The sequence below is a fragment of the Delphinus delphis genome, chromosome 9 (assembly GCF_949987515.2).
Source record: "Delphinus delphis chromosome 9, mDelDel1.2, whole genome shotgun sequence".
Classification (NCBI taxonomy): domain Eukaryota; kingdom Metazoa; phylum Chordata; class Mammalia; order Artiodactyla; family Delphinidae; genus Delphinus; species Delphinus delphis.
Genome location: NC_082691.1, coordinates 52692228 through 52713897, shown reverse-complemented (window position 1 = coordinate 52713897; position 21670 = coordinate 52692228). Strand labels below are relative to the sequence as shown.

At 44.2% G+C, this 21670-nt stretch overlaps 1 long non-coding RNA gene and 1 other non-coding gene across 2 annotated transcripts in view; one reads left to right on the top strand and one right to left on the bottom strand.

The window, feature by feature from the left end:
• Positions 1-21670, bottom strand: part of LOC138414170 (uncharacterized) — a 114686-nt gene that overhangs the window by 1501 nt on the left and 91515 nt on the right. The window contains exon 5 of the long non-coding RNA XR_011246601.1: positions 5736-5904. This is a non-coding gene — a long non-coding RNA (uncharacterized lncRNA). The remainder of the gene's footprint in view (positions 1-5735; positions 5905-21670) is intronic.
• TRNAW-CCA (transfer RNA tryptophan (anticodon CCA)) lies at positions 19657-19729 on the top strand. The gene has a single exon. It is a non-coding gene; the product is annotated as a tRNA-Trp (tRNA).

Here is a 21670-nt window from a genome sequence, read left to right as displayed (position 1 = left end):
CAGAGGCCAAAGAAATAGCTTGAAGAAATAGTTCTAACTTTTTTAATGTGGAAGTAGAGATGACAGTCAACTCTCAGCTCCATAATTGCCCAGGGTCGCCTTGCTCTTTTTCAGCAGGGCCGTTGTTCCAGCTCTGCCAGCTTGGAGCATGTGGTGTGTGCTCGCAGAGGCAAGCAGTTAGAGTCAGGAGGGCGGTACTCCCAGCCTTGCCATTGGCCCCCAGAGGAAAGAGAAACCAGAGGGGAAGGTGTCGGAGCAACCCGGTGCCACTAGGTTAACGCGTACCGTCGCTGAAGAATGGCGGGCATTGTAAAGCTCCGCCATGAGGACCCCGCCGTGGCCCAGCAGCCTGCTGCTACCAGTGGGTGGTGGCGTTATGGGCATTAGCTTTGAGAAGCTTATACAGCAGAGGGGGCTAGGATAAAGGACACAAATCAGGAGAAAACTGACAAGATTAAAAAAAAATCCAAGGCTTCGTATTTACTGTTCATCCCCCATGCTCTCGGTGTGCTATATTGTCTGCGTTGAGTCATGCTGAGAGAGAGCCAGGCACAATAATAGCTCGGAGCAGCCTTGCAGCCCCAGAGCCAGCCTCTGCCAATGGTGCTGACTGTGCCGGTGGAGAATGGGATTCTGATAGAGTCGTCTTTTTTCTCCTTCCCTGTGAGACCACCAATAATTACGGAGGGCATGCTGCAAAGATGGGGTAAGGGTTCCCAGTTGGAGTGTATCCTGAGAAGTGACCCAGCGGGGGTCCTGGCGAAGGTGTGCCTGCCTGACAGATGCAGACAATGCTGGGGACATCCAGGGACATATGTTTGAAGCAGCGGTTCAAGGATTTAGGTTCAAATGCAACTTAGCTTATACATCCTACTACAGTGTGAAACAATGACTCTCTTCCCTCTCGCCATCTTCAAACAAATCGAATAACTGGGTACCTTGCGGATCCCTGGGGCAAGCAGGCACAAAGTCCCTTATTCTGCCCAACATTGGGGAAATCCAAACCCTCTGGTATCCAATCCCCTTAGCCCAGCAGCTAGCAGCCCCGGCTCTCATTAGAATCATGGGGAAGTTTTGAAAACACCTCCACCCCAGACCAATTCCTTCGAGAAATACTGAGGGTGGGTCCCTGGCACCGGTCTGTTTGGGAGCTCAACAGGTGTTTCTCTCGTGCACCTCGCGTGAGAACTGCTAGCCTCTTGCCTTCCTCCTGTCTGTCTGCTCCTCCGGGGAGCAGGCACGCAAACTTGCTGTAAGAGCCAGATAGTAAATAGATCCAGCTTTCTGAGCCATACAGTCTCTGTCAAAACGACTCACTCTACTGTCAGAGTGTGAAAGCAGCCATGCCCAATATATAAATGAATGAGCATGGCTGTGTTCCAATTAAACAATTTCTGGGGCACTGAAGCTTGAATTTCATAATTTTCACAGGTCATGAAATATTTTGCTCTTGATTTTTAAAAGCTATTTTAAAAGTAAAACCTATTTGTAGCTCGCAGCCTGTATAAAAACGGGCAGTGGGCAGGGATTTGCCCGGGGGCTGTTGTTTGCTTACCTTGGCTTAGAATGCGCCCTGGTAATGGGGTTAGGCCAGGACCACCCCTGAGAGTTGCCAGGCCCAGGACAGAGCCAAAATGGAAGCCCATGTACCACATAGCTAAATATTTCAAACTATAAATCCAGCTGACAAAATGTTAAATAAATTCTATTATTTTACCTTGACAAATATGTCTTCATAATGACCTAGAAAAGCCAGGGTTGCACTTAGAACTCTCAGACTCCTCTAAGTTCACCAAAACTTGGCGGCGTGTAGCATACATATGTGTGGGCACCCCGCCCTGCCCTCCGCATCCACACTCTGTCCGAACCTGTGGCAAACAGCCCCTCCTTGGCCAGCCCGCGGGTATCAGCTGCATACACTTATGGAGGGGGTTTTTGGGGAAGACTCCAATTGCAGAGAGGATTCCAGGGTCCCAGGTATCTGGAGACTGAATAGAAGTGGGGGAGATTGGCTCCTGTTGGGCATGGCACCATGGATTCCTCATTCTCCGGAGGAGGGCTATGCCTGCCGAGGATCAGAGCCAGGCCCTTTAAACATGGGAACCAAAACAGAGCTCCCTCTTGCCTGGGTCTAAGGGCACTGCCGGTGGGCAATAGGAGGCTGAGAATTAGCCACTGTGAGTTTTCAGGTCCATGGGGCATTTCATCTGCCCACTCTACTCTGATCCTGTGGAAGCAGACATCGTAAGGGGAAGGGCAAAAAATTGTTTCAGCACATCTCTTGGAATTAAAGGATCTGCCTCCTGTTAGTCATGTGCTGGAACTAGCTGCTACCAGGCCACCAGAACCAACTGTATACCTAGGAATTTTGTGAGCCAGTTCTTAAATCGTTAATAACTTGAAATCAGATGGGAGTATTTACACCACAGAAATTGGCAAACTCTACATATCAGGGTTTTTTTTTTTCCTTTGTGGTTTTGATTTTGGTTTTGGTTTGGGGTTTGTTTTGTTTTGTTTTTTGTTGCTGTTTTTTGTTTTGTTTTTGAAAGAGAGCCTGTTTTCCAGCACAGCATTGCTTCTTGACCTCTTTCTCCCCAGGCTCATCCCGTACCTCTCCACGCACAAGTCCTAAACTTCCCATTGATCCCTGGATATCCCAGACCTCTACGTGCCCCTGTTCTTTTGCACACACTGTTCCATCTGATTGGAATGCCCTTTCCCATTTTTCGAGCAAACAAGTTCCCATTAATCCTTTTAAAGCCCTGTTCCAAAACTATCTCTGTTGCGAAACATCCCAGAATTCCCCCTCAAAACAGTTTCTCCTTCTTCCATGTTCCCACATCACTTTGGAAATAGTAACAATACAGGCCTTTTTACAATCTCTATCTCCTCAAGCCTGAAAATGGTGACCGAGGCACAGACGTTTAACAGTGGGTTTTTTTAGATAAATCAATGATTAAAGGATAAATACAGATTAAACAAGTTTACCATCCTAAGAAAGGGTTTAGAAGCCTGCAAACAATGTGAATATACTACACGTATACTAAATGCTATGACATGCAATTATATACAAGGTATGGCCCGGCTCTATGGGAGAAAGGGAAACCACAGAGGAAAAGATCTCCTCAAGGAGTTCACTGAAGCAGTTCCTACACTTGGCTGACTACCAAAATCACCTGGGGAGCTTTCTGAACATTTCTCCTGAATCGCAGCCACAGGGGTGGCAGTCCAGGTGTGTGTACTTTTTTTTTTTTTTTTTTCTGTACACGGGCCTCTCACTGTTGTGGCCTCTACCGTTGCGGAGTACAGGCTCTGGACACGTAGGCTCAGCAGCCATGGCTCACGGGCCCAGCCGCTCTGCGGCATGTGGGATCTTCCCAGACTGGGGCATGAACCCGTCTCCCCTGCATCGGCAGGCAGACTCTCAACCACTGCGCCACCAGGGAAGCCCCAGGTATGTGTACTTTTAAAAATCTCCTGAAGTGATTCTGACGGTCATCCATGGTGATGATCGCTCTAGGGAAGTTTAGATGCATAACCTCTTAACCAGTCTATTTTCCTCCCTCTCAAGTCTTCCCTCTACCCTCTGCTCCGCTTGGTCGGGCAGAGGATTTGTTGGGAAGCCTGGGGTCATGCCCCACCTTCTGAGCCCACACTAGAGAATAGGCAAGAGGCAGCTGTTTGCATGGGGTAGAAACGGAGCTTGGATGTGTGTGTCTCCCATATCCCCACAATGCAGAGACGATCTGGGATGGGAAGGGAAGGGGCCTCTGTTTGCTATCTTGGGCACAAGATATATAGCTGTGTAGTTTTCTCAGTCTGCTTCTTTCCCATAGAATTTTGGGATTCCAAAAACCTCTGTTCATTTTATACCCTCTGTCCCTCTTAGTCTGAGCTGACAATGTTTTCGTTAGTACAAGTCTCCTTAATATTTTGTTTCTCATCAATCTTGTTAGGATTCACTCCATTAAACAAACATCGAATCCATCCAAAGCTTATCTCAAATCTCAAGATAAGCTTTTCTCTACCTTAGACTTCCTCTAAGGCTACTGCAGGACTGTGCCCTTAAGATTTTTATAAGCACTTCTGTTTAACGGAGACATCTAAAAGGCATGCCTTTCATATCTTTCGAGGGTCTTTTGATGGTCTGAAAGAATCTATGCAGCACTACCTCAAATCTGGCTGAGGTCTTAAAGGGTTCTTCACCTTCATCTTTAGATAGAAATTACATATTTTAATTTTAGCTGCATTTGCCATCTGGAGAAGATGAAACTGAGGAATAGTTTTATTTTTTGAACACCCAAAGTCTTGGCTCTTTTATAGTTAACAATTCTTTCTTTAGCTCGTCTTTTTCCTCTCGTATTTCCTATGGGCAGCTGGAAGAATCAGGTCGCCTTGAACATTCTTCCTGGAAATCCTACTGGATCATGAGTTTATTACGTACATTTTCTATTTTCCATGTTACCACTGGTGAAAGTATTCCTAGACTTTCCACCATTTCATAACCAGGGAATCCTTTCCTCCAGCTTCCAACACACCTTCCTCGCTTTCCTTTAATTCCTCTCTAACAGCCTCTTCAAAGCTCTTCCAATGTCCACCCTCTACCCAGGCCCTGAACCGCTGCTGCATGTTTTTAAGTTTTGTTATGGCAGTGGCTCACTTCTAGGTACCAAAATATTTCTACTTATCTATTGTGAAACAAATCACCCCCCAAACTGGTAGCCTAAAAACAGTATTCAGTTGTGTTCTCTTTCTTGGTTTCTGTGGATCCAGCATTCGGGATCAGCCTGTTTGGGTAGTTCTGGCTCGAGATCTCGGCGGTCGCTGGGCTTGGAGCCAAATCAAGGGCTCCTGTGCTCCTGTATCTGGCTCATGGGCTGGGAAGACCTGAATGGCTGGCGGCCGGAACTGCTGGCTCTCCACAGGCATCTCCTGTTTGTCTCTACATGCTCTCTCTCTGGGGTTTCCCTGGCATGGTGGTTTCCACGCTCCAAAGGAATACACCTCAAGAGAGACAGCCAGGTAGAAGCTGTATCACCTTTGATGAATTAGCCTCGAAAGCCACACAGAATCATTTCTGCTACCTACTCTTACTTAGAAGCAAGTCACTAAGACCAGCCCAATATTTAAAGGGAGGGGAATTAGGCCTATTGATGGGAGGTGTTTCAAATCATATGCAGTCTTGTGTTAAAACCACCGCACCTCTTACAGGCACCGGCCTAGCATGCGTTTGCTTACTGATCTGGATGAGTTTGGTACAATGGGAGAAAATCCAAGGCTGCAGTCTTCTTGAAATTCTGGGAGTTAGGTCTCTTTTTAAAAATTATCTCCGATTACTGGGGAAGATGGCGGAAGAGTAAAACGCGGAGATCACCCTCCTCCCCACAGATACACCAGAAATACATCCACACGTGGAACAACTCCTACAGAACACCTACTGAACGCTGGCAGAAGACCTCAGACCTCCCAAAAGGCAAGAAACCCCCCACGTACCTGGGTAGGGCAAAAGAAAACAGAATAAACAGAGACAAAAGAATAGGGAGGGGACCTGCACCAGTGGGAGGGAGCTGTGAAGGAGGAAAGCTTTCCACACACTAGAAGCCCCTTCGCGGGCGGAGACTGCGGGTGGCGGAGGGGGAAAGCTTCGGAGCCGCGGAGGAGAGCACAGCAACAGGGGTGCGGAGGGCAAAGCGGAGAGATTCCCGCACAGAGGGTCGGTGCCGACCACCACTCACCAGGCCGAGAGGCTTGTCTGCTCACCCGCTGGGGCGGGCGGGACTGGGAGTTGAGGCTCGGGCTTCGGTGGAGCGCCGGGAGACGACTGGGGTTGGCGGCGTGAACACAGCCTGCAGGGGGTTGGTGCCTCGCGGCTAGCCGGGAGGGAGTCCGGAAAAAGGTCTGGACCTGCCGAAGAGGTAAGAGACTTTTTCTTCCCTCTTTGTTTCCTGGTGCGCGAGGAGAGGGGATTAAGAACGCTGCTTAAAGGAGCTCCAGAGACGGGCGCGAGCCGCGGCTAAAAGCGCGGACCCCAGAGACGGGCATGAGACGCTAAGGCTGCTGCTGCCGCCACCAAGGGGCCTCTGTGCGAGCACAGGTCACTATCCACACCCCCCTTCCGGGGAGCCTGTGCAGCCCTCCACTGCCAGGGTCCCGGGATCCAGGGACAACTTCCCCGGGAGAACGCACGGCGCGCCTCACGCTGGTGCAACGTCACGCCGGCCTCTGCCGCCGCAGGTCCGCCCCGCACTCCGTGCCCCTCCCTCGCAGGCTCGCCCCGCGCACCACGTGACCCTCTCTCCCCGCCCCCTGGCCTGAGTGAGCCAGAGCCCCCAGTCAGCGGCTCCTTTAACCCCGTCCTGTCTGAGCGAAAAACAGACGCCCTCCGGCGACCTACACGCACAGGCGGGGCCAAATCCAAAACTAAGCACCTGGGAGCTGTGAGAACAAAGAAGAGAAAGGGAAATCTCTCCCAGCAGCCTCAGGTGCAGCGGATTAGCGCTCCACAATCAACTTGATGTGCCCTGCATCTGTGGAATACATGAATACACAACGAATCATCCCAAATTAAGGAGGTGGACTCCGAGAGGAAGATTTATGATTTTTTTCCCCATTTACTCTTTTTGTGAGTGTGTATGTGTATGCTTCTGTGTGAGATTTTGTCTGTATAGCTTTGCTTCCACCATTTGTCGTAGGGTTCTATCCGTCCGTTTTTCTTTTTTAATTTTTTTCTCTTAAAAATTATTCTTTTATTTTAATAACTTTATTATATTTTATCTTACTTTATTTTATTTCACTTTATCTTCCTTCTTTCTTTATTTCCTTCCTCCCTCCCTCCCTCTTTTCTTTCTTTCTCTCTTTCTTTCTTTCTACTTCTACTAATTCTTTCTTTCTACTTTATCTCCCTTTTATTCTGAGCCGTGTGGATGAAAGGCTCTTGGTGCTGCAGCCAGGAGTCAGTGCTGTGCCTCTGAGGTGGGAGAGCCAACTTCAGGACACTGGTCCACAACAGACCTCCCAGCTCCACATAATATCAAACGGCAAAAATCTCCCAGAGATCTCCATCTCAACACCAGCACCCAGCTTCACTCAACGACCAGCAACCTACAGTGCTGGACACCCTATGCCAAACAACTAGCAAGACAGGAACACAATCCCACCCATTAGCACAAAGGCGGCCTAAAATCATAATAAGGCCACAGACACCCCAAAACACACCACCAGACATGGACCTGCCCACCAGAAAGACAAGATCCAGCCTCATCCACAGGAACACAGGCACTAGTCCCCTCCACCCGGAAGCCTACAAAACCCACTGAACCAACCTTGCTTAGCCACTGGGGACAGACACCAAAAACAACGGGAACTACGAACCTGCAGCCTGCAAAAAGGAGACCCCAAACACAGTAAGATAAGCAAAATGAGAAGACAGAAAAACACACAGCAGCTGAAAGAGCAAGATAAAAACCCACAAGACCTAACAAATGAAGAGGGAATAGGCAGTCTACCTGAAAAAGAATTCAGAATAATGATAGTAAAGATGATCCAGAATCTTGGAAATAGAATAGACAAAATGCAAAAAACATTTAACAAGGACCTAGAAGAACTAAAGATGAAACAAACAACGATGAACAACACAATAAATGACATTAAAAATACTCTAGATAGGATCAATAGCAGAATAACTGAGGCAGAAGAACGGATAAGTGACCTGGAAGATAAAATAGTGGAAAAAACTACTGCAGAGCAGAATAAAGAAAAAAGAATGAAAAGAACTGAGGACAGTCTCAGAGACCTCTGGGACAACATTAAATGCACCAACATTCGAATGATAGGGGTTCCAGAAGAAGAAGAGAAAAAGAAAGGGACTGAGAAAATATTTGAAGAGATTATAGTTGAAAACTTCCCTAATATGGGAAAGGAAATAGTTAATCAAGTCCAGGAAGCACAGAGAGTCCCATACAGGATAAATCCAAGGAGAAATATGTCAAGACACATATTAAACTGTCAAATATTAAATACAAAGAAAACATATTAAAAGCAGCAAGGGAAAAACAACAAATAACACACAAGGGAATCCCCATAAGGTTAACAGCTGATCTTTCAGCAGAAACTCTGCAAGCCAGAAGGGACTGGCAGGACATATTTAAAGTGATGAAGGAGAAAAATCTGCAACCAAGATTACTCTAGCCAGCGAGGATCTCATTCAGATTTGATGGAGAAATTAAAACCTTTACAAACAAGCAAAAGCTGAGAGTTTAGCACCACCAAACCAGCTTTACAAGAACTGCTAAAAGAACTTCTCTAGGCAAGAAACACAAGAGAAGGAAAAGGCTTACAATAACGAACCCAAAAGAATTAAGAAAATGGAAATAGGAACATACATATCGATAATTACCTTAAATGTAAATGGACTAAATGCTCCCACCAAAAGACACAGACTGGCTGAATGGATACAAAAACAAGACCCATATATATGCTGTCTACAAGAGACCCACTTCAGACCTAGAGACACATACAGACTGAAAGTAAGGGGATGGAAAAAGATATTTCATGCAAATGGAAACCAAAAGAAAGCTGGAGTAGCAATTCTCATATCAGACAAAATAGACTTTAAAATAAAGACTATTAGAAGAGACAAAGAAGGACACTACATAATGATCAAGGGATCAATCCAAGAAGATACAACAATTGTAAATATTTATGCACCCAACATAGGAGCACCTCAATACATAAGGCAAATACTAACAGCCATAAAAGGGGAAATCGACAGTAACACATTCATAGTAGGGGACTTTAACACCCCACTTTCACCAATGGACAGATGATCCAAAATGAAAATAAATAAGGAAACACAAGCTTTAAATGATACATTAAACAAGATGGACTTAATTGATATTTATAGGACATTCCGTCCAAAAACAACAGAATACACATTCTTCTCAAGTGCTCATGGAACATTCTCCAGGATAGATCATAACTTGGGTCACAAATCAAGCCTTGGTAAATTTAAGAAAATTGAAATTGTATCAAGTATCTTTTCCGACCACAATGCTATGAGACTAGATATCAATTACAGGAAAGGATCTGTAAAAAATACAAACACATGGAGGCTAAACGATACACTGCTTAATAACGAAGTGATCACTGAAGAAATCAAAGAGGAAATTAAAAAATACCTAGAAACAAATAACAATGGAGACACGACGACCCAAAATCTATGGGATGCAGCAAAAGCAGTTCTAAGAGGGAAGTTTATAGCAATACAATCCTACCTTAAGAAACAGGAAACATCTCGAATAAACAACCTAACCTTGCACCTAAAGCAATTAGAAAAAGAAGAACCAAAAAAACTGCAAAGTTAGCAGAAGGAAAGAAATCATAAAAATCAGATCAGAAATAAATGAAAAAGAAATGAAGGAAACGATAGCAAAGATCAATAAAACTAAAAGCTGGTTCTTTGAGAAGATAAACAAAAATGATAAACCATTAGCCAGACTCATCAAAAAGGGAGAAGACTCAAATCAATAGAATTAGAAATGAGAAAGAAGAAGTAACAACTGACACTGTAGAAATACAAAAGATCGTGAGACATTACTACAAACAACTCTATGCCAATAAAATGGACAACCTGGAAGAAATGGACAAATTCTTAGAAATGCACAACCTGCCAAGACTGAATCAGGAAGAAACAGAAAATATGAACAGAACAATCACAAGCACTGTGAAACTGTGATTAAAAATCTTCCAACAAACAAAAGCCCAGGCCCAGATGGCTTCACAGGCGAATTCTATCAAACATTTAGAGAAGAGCTAACACCTCTCCTTCTCAAACTCTTCCAGAATATAACAGAGGGAGAAACACTCCCAAACTCATTCTACGAGGCCACAATCACCCTGATACCAAAACCAGACAAGGATGTCACAAAGAAAGAAAACTACAGGCCAATATCACTGATGAACATAGATGCAAAAATCCTCAACAAAATACTAGCAAACAGAATCCAACAGCACATTAACGGATCATACATCATGATCAAGTGGGGTTTATTCCAGGAGTGCAAGGATTCTTCAATATACACAAATCAATCAACGTGATATACCATATTAACAAATTGAAGGAGAAAAACCATATGATCATCTCAGTAGATGCAGAGAAAGCTTTCAACACCCATCTATGATAAAAACCCTGAAGAAAGTAGGCATAGAGGGAACTTTCCTCAACATAATAAAGGCCATATATGACAAACCCACAGCCAACATCGTCCTCAATGGTGAAAAACTGAAAGCATTTCCACTAAGATTAGGAACAAAACAAGGTTGCCTACTCTCACACCACTCTTATTCAACATAGTTTTGGAAGTTTTAGCCACAGAATCACAGAAGAAAAGGAAATAAAAGGAATCCAAATTGGAAAAGAAGAAGTAAAGCTGTCACTGTTTGCAGATGACATGATACTATACAAAGAGAATTCTAAAGATGCTACTACCAGAAAACTATTAGAGCTAATCAATGAATTTGGTAAAGTAGCAGGATACAAAATTAATGCACAGAAATCTCTGGCATTCCTATACACTAATGATGAAAAATCTGAAAGTGAAATCAAGAAAACGCTCCCATTTACCATTGCAACAAAAAGAATAAAATATCTAGGAATAAACCTACCTAAGGAGACAAAAGACCTGTATGCAGAAAATTATAAGACACTGATGAAAGAAATTAAAGATGATACAAATAGATGGAGAGATATACCACGTTCTTGGATTGGAAGAATCAACATTGTGAAAATGACTCTACTACCCAAAGCAATCTACAGATTCAATGCAATCCCTATCAAACTACCACTGGCATTTTTCACAGAACTAGAACACAAAATTTCACAATTTGCATGGAAACACAAAAGGCCCCGAATAGCCAAAGCAATCTTGAGAACAAAAAAAGGAGCTGGAGGAATGAGGCTCCCTGACTTCAGACTATACTACAAAGCTACAGTAATCAAGACAGTATGGTACTGGCACAAAAACAGAAAGATAGATCAATGGAACAGGATAGAAAGCCCAGAGATAAACCCACACACATATGGTCACCTTATCTTTGATAAAGGAGGCAGGAATGTACAGTGGAGAAAGGACAGCCTTTTCAATAAGTGGTGCTGGGAAAACTGGACAGGTACATGTAAAAGTATGAGATTAGATCACTCCCTAACACCATACACAAAAATAAGCTCAAAATGGATTAAAGACCTAAATGTAAGGCCAGAAACTATCAAACTCTTAGAGGAAAACATACGCAGGACACTCTATGACATAAATCACAGCAAGATCCTTTTTGACCTACCTCCTAGAGAAATGCAAATAAAAACAAAAATAAACAAATGGGACCCAATGAAACTTCAGAGGTTTTGCACAGCAAAGGAAACCATAAACAAGACCAAAAGACAACCCTCAGAATGGGAGAAAATATTTGCAAATGAAGCAACTGACAAAGGATTAATCTCCAAAATTTATAAGCAGCTCATGCAGATCAATAACAAAAAACCAAACAACCCAATCCAAAGATGGGCAGAAGACCTAAATAGACATTTCTCCAAAGAAGATATACAGTCTGCCAACAAATACATGAAAGAATGCTCAACATCATTAATCATTAGAGAAATGCAAATCAAAACTACAATGAGATATCATCTCACACCAGTCAGAATGGCCATCATCAAAAAATCTAGAAACAATAAATGCTGGAGAGGGTGTGGAGAAAAGGGAACCCTCTTGCACTGTTGGTGGGAATGTAAATTGATACAGCCACTGTGGAGAACAGTATGGAGGTTCCTTAAAAAACTACAAATAGAACTACCATATGACCCAGCAATCCCACTACTGGGCATATACCCTGAGAAATCCATAATTCAAAAAGAGTCATGTACCAAAATGTTCATTGCAGCTCTATTTACAATAGCCCGGAGATGGAAACAACCTAAGTGTCCATCATCGGATGAATGGATAAAGAAGATGTGGCACATATATACAATGGAATATTACTCAGCCATAAAAAGAAACGAAATGAGCTATTTGTAATGAGGTGGATAGACCTAGAGTCTGTCATACAGAGTGAAGTAAGTCAGAAAGAGAGAGACAAATACCGTATGCTAACACATATATATGGAATTTAAGGGAAAAAAAATGTCATGAAGAACTAGGGGTAAGACAGGAATAAAGACACAGACCTACTAGAGAATGGACTTGAGGATATGGGGGGGGGGGAAGGGTAAGCTGTGACAAAGCGAGAGAGAGGCATGGACATATACACACTACCAAACGTAAGGTAGATAGCTAGTGGGAAGCAGTGGCATAGCACAGGGAGGTCAGCTCGGTGCTTTGTGACCGCCTGGAAGGGTGGGATAGGGAGGATGGGAGGGAGGGAGATACAAGAGGGAAGAGATACGGGAACATATGTATATGTATAACTGATTCACTTTGTTATAAAGCAGAAACTAACACACCATTGTAAAGCAAGTATACCCCAATAAAGATGTAAAAAAAAAAAAAATATCTCCAACTGCATGTTATCCCCCTTAAGCACTTGGGAAACCTTTGGTTTTGAATCTGGAGGTGATAACTGCCTGGCGTCCCACTTTCCTCACAGGAAACCATGTGTTATACAGAGGAGTTTTGTTCTTTGTCCCTCATTAGTTTCCTCCGTCCCCAAGCCAGGCAGCCACTGTCCCAAAGGAAAAAGAACCCTCCTCAAGTAGCCAACAATCAGCACGCCCTCCATCTCTAGTCTCTAAGACTTATTAATGCGTGGATTTGACTTAGCCTGAGTAAGTAGTTTTTTAATACTAATTTTTTTAAAACCCTGCTATGCCAAAGAATTAAATAAACACTTGTCTAGCTTTAAATGTTTTGCAGGGGACTAAAATAACATCTTCTAGGACAGATGTTCAAGTTTTCAACCCCACTCATTCAAGGCAAGAAAATCTCTTTCCTACAAGGTTTTGATTCTGTGGCCATAGCTATAAGATGGTGTGCCATCAATTTTCCAAGTGTAGAGAAATTCTAGGGGTGCAGAGATTTTTCTTTGCAGGCTGACAAATGAAAGTGTATTTCAGTGTAGGGGGTGGTGCAAGGGAGTGATGCTCATCCCTCAGAGATGACTAGAGTCTCCGCTTCTATATTTAGACCATGTCTTGCAACTCGTGAAAATGAGTTGCTTGTTCTTTTTCCCCTAAGTCATTCTCTCTCTGCCCCCTACTCTCCCCAGGCTTTATTTATTTATTTTTAGAACTAACTGAGTCACACGTGATTCCTTCCTAAAGCTTAAGACTTATTTTTAACAACGTGCTCAAACACAAATCCTATTGTTCACATCCTTAGGGAGAGTGAGTTACTCCAGAGGAAAAAAAAGGAGAGATTTCATATACATTTTTTATGCAGTGAATAATTTATATGAAAAGAAATTGTACAGAAAATGTGAAAAATCTTTGAATAATCCAGAGATTACTGTACTGGGACCAGAAGAGAAACGACTGAAATCCATAAAGCTTTGGAGGGAGCTAAGAGGGGGAGTTTTCATTCAAAGTTTTTCAGTGGCGTCCTTATGTTGTTTTGAACGCTGAGGTTCTATTGTTCCAGGGGGGGCTCATTCCACACCACCTGGCTCACTTTCTCTTTCCCACAGTTAACAAGTGTTGTTTGGACTCTAGGAAGTTTTGATAGAGACTCAGCTAAGGTAAATCACCGAGATCATTGATTTTGTCTAGATGAGTGGGAAAAAAAGTCAACAGTGGAGCAGAAAGAAAGAGAAAGAGAAGCAGTAAGCTATGATGACAAAATATCATATTGGATCAGATAAACTTCCCGCTCTTAGTCCCTTAATTTTAATCACATCTTTTCTTCTTGGGTATCAACAATATTGCTGCCCAAACCCTATGCCTATGGAGACATAAACATTTAAATCTACCAGAGACAGTTGGTAACATAAATCTCCACTGTTGCTTCCTTAGAGGATTCCCAGCTCTGTTGCCCTCTGCGGTAAATGGGACATCAGAGGTGACTATTTCCCAGAAGGGCTCCTTTTGGATTCACCTGCAGGAAATAAAGATGCTTCATTGTTTTAGGGGGAATTTTGTCGGCTGCGATTGTGGGAATTACAACAGCAACAGAATGCTGAGGCTGGAATGAAATTTACCAATTAGCAACTCTACAGCTTCCTTTCTGCTCAGCCTCCCAGGGCAATAGATGTGGTTGTTACACCTGGCCACCTCTATCCAAAAGGTTTGGCTGTGATCATACAGAGTGGCCAGGCTAACAGACAGCCTTAATTATAGCAAGGGAAAGCCCGATGGTCAGCCCTGTTTTTGATCAGAGAATCTCAAAAATCGTATTTGAATTTATGATCCTGCACTTAACCAGAATATGGCCTTTTGCTGAATTGTCTTAATTTTTTTAATGTCCCATTTTTCTGTTCTGTGACAACTTTTGGTTGCTTGAGCTTCACTAAATACTTTATAACATTAACACTTTTTAGATATAGCTAGGATTTAGTCTGTTCTATGTAAAAACATTTTTTGTGGTTGATTTTAAAAATCCAAATCTGCATATCTTCTGTGATTATTAATAGCTTTTACTGCATTTGACGTGTCAGGAAGAGTTACAGAGCTATGTCAGTACTCTGAATGGGCTTCATGATATTTCCTGGTGCCCGGGATGTTGACAGCTGTTTTGAGTGCCAGTGGGGGAGCAAAAGTGACCCATGTCTGTCTCAGGAGATAGAACAGAGGAAACATGAGGCAGTCAATTCAAAAATCATACTGCAAACATTAAAAGCCAGAGCAGAGATTCCTGACACTATTCAAGGAGGCATGTGGGAGTGAGAAAAAGATCTAGATTCAGAAGAGATGAAGTTCCATAATCTTTGATTAAAACCTCTTCCTCCGGGACTTCCCTGGTTGTGCAGTGGTTAAGAATCCACCTGCCAATGCAGGGGACACGGGCTCTAGCCCTGATCCGGGAAGATCCCACATGTCGCGGAGCAACTAAGCCCGTGTGCCACAACTACTGAGACTGCGCTCTAGAGCCCGTGCTCCGCAACAAGAGAAGCCACCGCAGTGAGAAGCCCGCGCACCACAATGAAGAGTGGCCCCCGCTCACCACAACTAGAGAAAGCCCGCGAGCAGCAACGAAGACCCAACGCAGCCAAAAATAAATAAATTAATTAAATTAAAAAAAAAAAAAAACCTCTTCCTCCATGAACATAAATGTTAAAACAAGCAACCTCTAACTGCCAAGAACCCCAACTGAATTTAAACATACCCAAAGAGGGATTTTAAGGAGAGAAGCTAGCACAAAGAGCCCTCTGGCACGCAGAATCCTTTGTGTAGAAAGATAGTGGAGCCTTTCTAGAGATTTAAACCAATTGAATCAGAACACCTGTGTCTCACAGACTACCTAGAGCAATTGATAATTCTCAGGGTTTACTCAGCTCTAAACTTCACTGGACTTGACCATCTGTATTTCTGCTTCCTCTTTGAGCCTCAGGCTCTCAATATTTCCACCCAAAGAGATTTTTTTTTTTTTTTTTTTTGCCGTACGCGGGCCTCTCACTGTTGTGGCCTCTCCTGTTGCGGGGCACAGGCTCCGGACGCGCAGGCTCAGCAGCCATGGCTCACGGGCCCAGCCGCTCCGCGGCATGTGGGTTCTTCCCAGTCCGGGGCACGAACCCGTGTCCCCTGCATCGGCAGGAGGACTCTCAACCACTGCGCCACCAGGGAAGCCCCACCCAAAGAGCTTTAAGTGCGCTTCCTTCCTCCCATTCATCCCCCTCCAAACACTCCACCATGCTGTAGCCAAGGGAATCTTCTGGAGCCCTCTTCTGGCGCACACCCTCCACTGGTTTCTCCTGCGTTCTGTGTCCAGTTCATGCCAGGCATCAGGGCCCTTCCTAATGGCATCCACTTGCCCTCATCTTGCTCCCCAGGCTGGTATGCTTTGCTCCCATGGGTCTCAACCACTATCCTCCTGTTCTTGGTCTCTCTCACATCTGGGCCCTTGTTGTGTATTCTCAGGGCATTTTACTAGAGCTAATAAATACGCCCATTTTATTATAACTGTCCTCCCTGCACGACTCCATGCTCTGCTTCCTCTTTGCGTGAGACCTGGCGCATGGTGAGCCCATGAGGAAGATGGGTTGAGTGAGGGGGTGGGTCAGTACCCATGCTGTGCCCCTCCTTCCACCTAAAACGCCAATTCATCCCTGGCCATCCTGCAAGGCTGGCCCCAGGAAGCCACCCCTGACCCCTCCCCTGCTTTGCTTCCCCAGTGCCTTATATATAACCTTTATTTTATTTCACTTACTTATATTAGGTTATAAGTGCTTATGCTACTTATCTACTTATACGTTTGCTATTTCTGTAGGTCAAAAGGACCAAATATCAGCAATTTCATATGGTCCAACCTAACAGAAAAGCAGGAGCCCATGGTGGGTATATGTGAGACAGACCAAGGTTGAAGACTGGCTCTGTCACTTCGCTTGCTGTGTGTCCTAGTCAAGCTCCTAGGCTTCTCCACGTCTCAGTTTCCGCATGTGTAAAATGGAAATAATCATAGCAAGTACATCCTAGTGGTGTTATGAGGATTAAATGAGGCACTGCATTCTAACATGCAGAACTTAGGGCTTGGCTCCTATGATAAACATTAGCTACGCTTAGTCAGTAGTTAAATATTTACTAAGGTCCACTATGTTCCAGGGATAGTGCCAGTTGCTGGAGGTACAAAGATGGATAAGATAAAATGAGGCTTGCCTTTGCGGAGCTCATAGCCACTAAAAGTGCAAAAACGAGTCTGATCGATGCTACAGATGAGGAAGTACTAGTGCTAAAGGCATCTGTTTCTCAACTCTCATGCTAGGGTGGAATCAACTTTTTACAGCTCTAGTTTCCCAAGTAAACCATGAGAGGCTTTAACTATCTTTTTTCCTGGTAAGAGGTAGATACCCATAGTTCAGAAACTAGCATATGGTGGATACTCAAGAAACATGTGTTGAGTGAATCAATGAAGGAGTCAACTAATAAATGAATAAATGAACTGTAGCTCCAGGTCTAAGCACATATGAAACAGAAACCTCTCAAGTCAGCATTCACAGCCAATGCAGCCAGGAGTTCTTCCTTAGAACACTGAAGTTGTCCATAACCCACGATCTGGCTGAGTGACCCCTTTCTGCCATTTCCATCAAAAGTAGACTCTGGCCCATAAACCTCTGCTTTACTACAGGAACGGCCAAAAGGGGTCACTCAGCCAGATCCTGGGTTATTTATTTTTTAACTATCTTTCCACATGTTTGTGGCATACACAAAAATGTGTTTTTGAACATTGCTATTTATGTAAAATATAATCATGTAAGCAAACAAACAAAGAAAAGAAAATGAGAGATGGCTTTTCCCAGCTCACAATTCATTCACTCATTCATTTCATTCATCCCACAAGCATCCTATGTGCAGGGCACTGTGTACATAGCAAATGTTTGGGGGAGAAACAACCAGCCCCCAGCCACACCGTTTAATGGCCCTCTGCCTCAGGATCTTGTTTCTCTTATCTTCAAACTTACTTCATTGTGCACATCTGTTCATAAATTTAAATAATTTATTTACTTAAGAAACATTTGTCAAGAGCCAGCTCTATACCAGGCTCTGTGATGGGCCCTGAGGACTCTGTGATGAGCCCACCCTGCCTCAGCCTCTGCCTCCCTTAAACTTAGAGTCTAACACAGAGAAGCGCAGACAGTATCAAACAGTCACATAAATACATAATCAAACTGCAATTACTGCAGGAAAGGAACAAAAGGAGGTACGCAAGAAAATATGGCAGGGGGCCTGACCTGGGGAATCAGGAAAACTTCCTTGAAGGAGTGACTTTTGAATTGAGCTCTGAACTTTGAGAGGAGGAGATAGGAGCCGGGGAACTGAGGAAGCCGGTGTGGGAGTACAGGGGATGCGGAGCCCACAGAGATGAAGGGGGGCAGTTGCACAGGGCCGGGGAAACTCACGACACATAACGAAGTTTTAAAATCCTTAAGGAGGATTGTGATCAGCTCAGGTTGATGCTTTTCACTCTGATTACCGTCAACTAGATTGTGGGTTCTTTGAGTTATGAGGCTGCATCATACTCCTTTTTACATCTCTGACCGCATCCAGCAGAGGGCTTTGAATGCAGTAATCTGGTGCTCAATTAATGGTGATTGAACATGTGAAAAGGATGCCAGTGACATAACCTTGCACTGGGAGGTTAACGAGATCTAGTTAATGGATACTTTTATCCCCAAACCAAGAGACGCTCCTAGAATCCCCAGTGTTTTCCCCTCGGCAGTGCAGGTGAAAGAGAAGGGGCGGGACACTCTGTGTTGAACTTAAATGTTTCCGTTTATACTATTTCTCTATGAGAGAAAGAGTTCTTAGCGATCCCCTTGCTCGGATTCGCATCATGAGAATTACTAGTTGGCCACAGTCTCAGCTGCAAAATTCACTGATCATCATTCTGATGACTGGAGCAAGTAGGGATTTGAAGTGGATTGTCTCTCCCTAGTTCTAGCTCTTCTCTTTCACTCTATCTGATCAGCAATACAGGGTTCCATATTCCCTGACTTGGCTCTTTAATATTCTGAAGGCTTTTGCCACCCACAGGCCCACCCGCAGGATTACGAGTGTCCTTTTGGGACTGTGACTTCTGTGGGATTGACTTCTCTTAGATTTGGGAACTGATGCTCAGCTATGGTGAATGCTCTCATCCTCTGCTAGAGAAAATGTTGCCTTTGTGCTCATTAACGATACACTTGCCACCTCCAACTTCAGATACTAAGGGAAAGGCGTTTTGCAATAGGGACAAGAGATGGAGATAAATTTCAGATGCCCTTTTCACACAAAGATGATTTTCTCAAAATGGAACGAGATTTCAAGGATCTTTGTCCCCTTCAGAGAGGCTTTTCCAGTGCATGGATACTATGGGAATATGATTATACAAATGCAGCAGGAAAACGTACTCCTGATCACTATATAAATCACTTGACGCTAGCAGTGATCTCATTTTTAAAGCCATTAGTAATCACGAATGATGGCTAAATTAGGAACATAGTCTTAAAGAGCTTCCATATTGATTGGCTGTTTTCATCCCTTCTTCTCCCTCGTGCTATTCTGTGATATCGCCTCAGCCTCAGAGATTCAGAGCAACAATCTGCCGAACACATGAATACTAAAGAATTGGTTTCCTTAGTAACAATAATCATGAAGCAGCTCTCAGAACTTCCTGCTTTTCTGTCTGTCTGTTTTCTGTTGGTCACATAGAAAAAGACGGCCAAACCGAGCCTGCCCAGAAAAGATGCACATATATATCATGACCCCTAAGTGGAAGGGAGGCTTGTCTCTGCTGACATCACATTCCTTTTCTCAACCGGCTGCCTTATTCTGTGTGGTTAGGGCTAAACCAGAGCACCTGCAAAGGTCCATGACCACCTCAGAACTCTTTTCCTTTCGAGTCAAAATCTGGAACCACAAAACCATAATGCAGGACACATCACCAAAATGGTTCCTTCTCTGTGGGAAACATGGAACTTCCCTAAAAAGAAGACCTTCTTTCTTTCCACAATATTTCTAATAACAAAAAGAAAATGGGGACTTCCCTGGTGGTCTAGTGGTTAAGACTCCAAGCCTCCAATGCAGGGGGCCCGGGTTCGATCCCTGGTCAGGGAACTAGACCCCGCATGAAACAACTAAAAGAGCTCTCATGCCGCAATGAAGATCTCACACATGGCAATGAAGATCCTGCGTGCCGCAACTAAGACCCAGCACAGCCAAATAAATAAATATATTAAAAAAAAAAAAACTATAGCTAAAATCTTATTTACAAAAAACAAAAAAGAAAAGAAAGAAAGAAAATGGTCATCAAGTAGAGAAAGCTTTGCTGATTTTCCAGGATATCTTTTTTTCCGTGTCTGTTGTGAGAAATTGCCCTGCTTCCTGCCCCTCTTCCTAACTCTAGCCAGGATGAATTCAAGCAACCGCCCTCCATAGGAGCAGAAAGGATGTGCGTCAGGAAGCCTTGGGCCCACCGTCCTGCCCCCGGGTCCTGAGCCCGTTACCCAGACGTTTTTGATGGATTCTGCCATTTCACTTCCTGGATGCACACCGGGGTGCCTGACCCTTTGTGGCTCCATCTCCTGGCCTGGATTCCCAGCTGTGGCTACAGAGGCATCGCTCTGCCTGGCAAAGCACATACTGGCTCCTTCTTGCCTCAGTTGGCTCCTTAGGGCTTCTTGATGGGCAAATACAAACGAAGCACCGCTTGGCACTAGGCACGATGTCAAACACTGTGGGTCTGGGAATGACTGTGAAGTGACAGTCCCTACCCTTATGAGGTTCACGGTCTGAAACAATAATTTGGGTGCAGGACAATAATTATAGTACACTGCAATAGGAGCTACACCCAGGGTAATGAGGACCCCGTAAAAGAAGTGTCTAATACAGTCTGTGAAACCGGAGGCAGAATAGGAAAAAGTTCCTGGAGAAGGTTAAGCCTAACTGTCTTAAAAGTTAAAAAAAAGATAGTAGGAATAATGTAAAGTATGTTGAACGCTTACTATGGACTAGGAACTTGACATGTGATATACATTCATTATTTAATTTAATTCCCACAGCAGTGTCCTATGAAGCAGATTCCATTATCATCCCCACTTTACAAACTGAGGCTCATGGGTCAAAATTTCTCACACCTGGTCACAGAGCTAGGAAGCAGCAGAGCCCACAGTCAGACCCAGAGCCGTGTGACAGTAAAATCCAGGATCTTAAGCACAGGCCGAGTGGAAGGAGGGAATCCCAAGTGCTCTAGTGTGACAGGCACACAAGCGGTTGCTTTGCCAGAACCTGAGTGTGGGGTGAAGCGTGGTCAGAAGCAGGATGGCCAGCTCATGGAGGCCCTTGCTGATGAGCTTGGCCTTGGTCTGCAAGGTGAGGGCAAGATGCTTAAGGGTTGTAAGTAATGCTGGGAAATGGTCTGATATGCATTTGGGGAAGACTTCTGGTAGCAGTGAGGAGGGTGGATTTAAGGAGCTAGAACTGGTGGCCGAGATCAGGTAAAAGCCCCTCACAGTGAGTAGTCCTGGTAAGAAGTGATGTTGGCCTGAATTTGGGCATTGACAATAGGGATGGAAAAGAAGGGACCTCCCACTGCTTTTTCCACAAAGCTCCATCTGCTGGATGCCTACTTCTGACATCGCACCTATAGCTCAGGCTCTAGGGCTGCTTGTGACCTGGTATCTTCACATCTGTCTGCAGTTACCTTACCCTCCCCAACCCTACACTGCATCTCATGTTGTTTTCAACTCCCAGAGCCTAGTACCGGGATGGGTACCTAGCAAAGGAATGTTGACGGGAGGAATGAATGAACTGGAACAGTTTCCAATTTCCTGTTTAATAAAACTCATGGTCCTGACCATTGCAGTCTTGTTGCTATCTTTATTCAAAGGTGATACAGAAGCTGGATGGATGTTCTGATTAAGCATGAAGTGTGAGTGATCCGGTTGTCACAGTGCAGATGCTCCTTGATTAATATATAGTATCATTTCCTCTGTCTTGGATTTGACTCTGGAAAAAAAGATGTCAAACAGTGTGTACCTCAGACCCCTTAGTAAGAAG